The 4206-nt window shown below is 37.4% G+C and overlaps 1 pseudogene; it reads left to right on the top strand.

Moving 5' to 3' along the window:
* Positions 1-843: 843 nt before the first annotated feature.
* Positions 844-2759, top strand: LOC131062983 (xylan glycosyltransferase MUCI21-like; annotated as a pseudogene).
* The last annotated feature ends 1447 nt before the right edge of the window (positions 2760-4206 follow it).

Here is a 4206-nt window from a genome sequence, read left to right as displayed (position 1 = left end):
TTATTTTAATATTGATCAAAGCTGAATTACAGAAAGAAAAAAAAAACAGTACAAGATGAAACTGCAAAAGGGAGGACAACTATCTCTAAAACAACAGATTACAAACAATAATTTGTTCTGTGTCTATAGAGCCATCAATACACCATGGCACAATGGTTGAATGCTTCATAGCTAAAGTTTTGACTTCTTATGGATAGAATTGTTTGAGCTTGTTCAATGTACAATTATCTCAAATGATTAAAATCAATCCTTATGAATGAAAAGCCAAAATTTCAATTATATAGCATCCAATTATTTGATACCATAATGCAATGACAAGATAACAATGTCTGATTCTCCAATTAAGAAGAGAGTAACAGATCACAAGAAAACACCAAATTTTTCAGACATCAAACTTCTGAATCCGCATGTATTACAAAAGTATTTCTCGAAGAATTATCTCCAGTTGGCTTTGGCTTGGAACTATTAAAATACTGGACATGCCGACGAGCAGAATAAATATTAGATAGCGTAGGTAGTTGATTCCCATTTCGCTAAAATAAAGAAAATGATTAAACAGCGGGATCGCCTGTGTTTAGTTTAAGATGGTGGGCGAGTGGAAACCTGGACGCAAAATTATTTCTTTGACTGTTGGAAAAATGTGATATTGAACAGAATTCTTCAGGCTTACATAAGGATTCTTCAAAATCTGGCGGCGGACTAATTCAAAATTATGTGCTCACTTGTCTTGACAGCGTTTCGTTAGCTATAAAATCCACCCGTTACTGTATTCTAATTCTCCTTCTACTCATTTTTCTTCGTTCGTTTGATCTCTGGCTTTTATTTTCTTTCATATTGTAAGAAATGGCTCGCCGGACGAGCAGAGTTGCAGGTATTGAGGAAGGGCAGAGAATTGAGGATCCATGGGGGATGGAATTTCAGCCTCGGGATATAATGAAAAAGAGGCCCAGTTTCACGCTCATTGTGGCCCTCTTCTTATTTTGTTATGCTCTGACATTTGCCTGCATGAGTTTCAGTAACCCCATGATCGAAACATGTAAGCAAAATTTTTGCCTGTAGGACATTTCTTCTTGTTTTGTTTTTTTAACTTTTTTTTGGCATTGGGATTCTTGATATTATACTGATGTGAAGTCAATTTTTATTTTTATTTTTCCTGATGTAGATGCCAACGAAGGAGGTATATTTTATACAAACATAGACCTGCAGACTCATATAGCTCTTCACAATCATCATCTAGAGATCACAGAGCAGCCGCAGAAGAGCCCTGAACTTGATGCTGTCAGCTGTTCTTCTCTCATCAGTGGTAAAAACTACACCCAACTTTTAATGAAATTGGATTTCCACAGTTTATGATTTTGATTGCTATTGTTTACATTTTGATCACATTTTGATTCCATCTGTAATCCATCATCAAAATAATCATAAGAATAAAAGTTTTGAGTATGGTAGTTTTGAGTGTGACCATATGTGAGGAAGAAATTAATTCGTGTTTATGTAATTTGTGGTGGCAGATGTGGGAAGAAACAATGCTTCTGGAGGAGATGGCAGGGGAATCCTGTGCTGTGACCGTTCTCACTATAGGACAGATGTTTGCTATCTGAGAGGGGATGTGAGAACCCACTCTAAAAATGCTTCCATTTCTCTTCATGCCCACATTCATAAATCAACTCAGGAGAAAATCAGGCCTTATACACGCAAATGGGAACAGAGTACCATGAGCACCGTTGATGAAATCACCCTCAAAACAGGGGATGATAATGATGATGCCTGCCAAGTCCAGCATAAAGTACCCGCCATAGTTTTCTCCACAGGAGGATACACAGGCAATGTTTACCATGAATTCAACGATGGTTTGCTACCTCTGTACATAACATCCCAACATCTCCATGGACAAGTGGTGTTTGTTATTCTTGAATACCATTCTTGGTGGGTGACAAAATATGGAGAGATTATTAGGCAGCTCACCAATTATCCAGTCATTGATTTCTGCAAGGATAAGAGAGTCCACTGTTTTCCAGAGATGATAGTTGGGCTCAACATACATGACGAATTAAGTGTGAATCCAGAGCTCATGAAAGATGGGCATAAAAAATTTCAGGGAGCTTGTGAGCAAGGCCTATGCCCCTAGATTGAGTTCCATGCCTCAAACACAGAGCATAACCAAAGAACAATCATTTCCCTTAAGGGATTCCAGGCTTGTTTCACAGCTAGGAAAGCCCAAATTGGTAATTATATCAAGGGAGAAGTCAAGGAAAATGATGAACCAGAAGGCAATTGTTAAATTGGCAAAGAAAATTGGGTTTGAGGTAGAAATACTGAATCCCAAAAGAAACACACAGATGGTAGAAATGTTTAGAGCCTTAAATTCATGTGATGTTATGGTGGGAGTTCATGGTGCTGCCATGACACATCTTTTGTTCATGAGACCTGGCTCTGTATTTATACAGATTGTGCCTTTGGGTACTGAATGGGCTTCTGCAACTTATTATGGAGAACCCGCCACCAAGTTGGGATTGACATATCTTGAGTACAAAATCCTTCCAGAAGAGAGCTCTTTGTTTGCAGAGTATGAAAGAAATGATCCTGTTCTTAGAGACCCGGATTCTGTTAACAGGAAGGGATGGGGGAAGACAAAAAAGGTGTATCTCAAAAGGCAAAATATCAGTCCTTCATTGAAACGGTTCAAGAAGACTCTACTCTCTGCCTATTCCTCTGCTCTTGCTCGCAAACAGGGGAATTTGCCTTCTATTGACCATTAGCTGGTTTTTGCATTTCTAAATTGTATAATGCTGTGTATTATGTATAGAAATAGGAGGAGGGCTCTGGCTGAGGATTAGAGGAATGATAATGGCTTCTCTCTTTCTTCAGAGAAGATGAACGAGGTTACTAGGAAGAAGAAAGATTCTGCAGCTGCCAAATATTCTTACAGGGTTACCTGCAGGACTGTCAAATAGAGGCAAAGAACCACAGTGCAACTATATATATTTATTTTTGTTTATATATATTCATTTATTCATTGTAAATTATTCTTTCCCTTGCGGATTAACCAATAGAAACTCCTCTGTAGCTGTCTATTCGTCTTTGCATAAGTCTATTATAAATGAAAATGAAACAACCACCTCAATCCAAAAATACATTTAAAAACTGTCTATGCCCATATCAACGGCTTGTATGGGTGCTGGCGGCCCTTCTCAAAAAAATTATAAAGATAAAAGTAAAATCCTTATGGATCAAAATCTTTTAAATAATTTTTCATTAGTCAATGATTGGTCTTGAGCTCCTCAACCCAAGAATACTACACTGAAAGCGTACTTTATATGAAATGGAGCAACCTGTTTTGCAGATTCACGACTCAGCCTACATAATAAAACAAAGTTAAACAAATCAAACCAAAAAAAAAACCCTAGTTTTTAATCTTTTCTTTATATTCCACCTTTTCTTTCTCTTCCACGTTCTCGTTCTTGGACAATGAAGGTAAGCTTTCTTCCACTCTTTTTCTGCGCTTGCTCAGAGAGTTTAGAACTAGCCTTCAGAAGTCTAGATGGACCTTCTAACTTTACTAACACAACCTAAACAATGAATATCAACCTTCATACATACAGCTGGTTTGGTCTCCACTTTGTTCTCTTTCAACTCATCCTTCTTGTCCTTTAAAGGCAGTTCTCTCTTAGAAAATCTGTTTTAGATTAATGTAGATCTTTAGGATTGAAGCAAACTAACAGACAATGTTATTAGTACCTCCCCCATTGCAACAACTAACAAATGAGCTCCTCAAACACCAAACGATGGACGACACCGACTAATCTACATCTAGAAACAGTGACCTCCCCTTATTTATCTTCAGTTTGGCCATTATCAACTCATAGATACGCTTTCATTCTTCTTTTTTTTTTTGGGGGGGGGGGGGGGGATTTAAGGGTATACTGGACATACTTCCACTTTTAGACTTTAATGTTATATTGTGTTACATATCTCATCTTCTTATTTTTTGGTCAAACTCACCACCCTTCTATCATTGATACAATTAGTTGACCATTTTCTGTGGCTCTTTGATTGGGCCACAAAAGTATGTTGACCAACCAAATTAAAGTTAATGTTTCATGGTTGTGCCAAGTCAAGTCCACTCAATATTTTTTCTTACATCTTTTTTTATATTTATATCTCTCTCCGTCTCTCTATTTGTGTATGCCTCCCTTTCTACATGTC

This window comes from Cryptomeria japonica, chromosome 2 (assembly GCF_030272615.1).
Source record: "Cryptomeria japonica chromosome 2, Sugi_1.0, whole genome shotgun sequence".
Classification (NCBI taxonomy): Eukaryota; Viridiplantae; Streptophyta; class Pinopsida; order Cupressales; family Cupressaceae; genus Cryptomeria; species Cryptomeria japonica.
The sequence above is the reverse complement of the archived record's forward strand: the minus strand, read 5'-3'. Positions and strand labels throughout refer to the sequence as shown.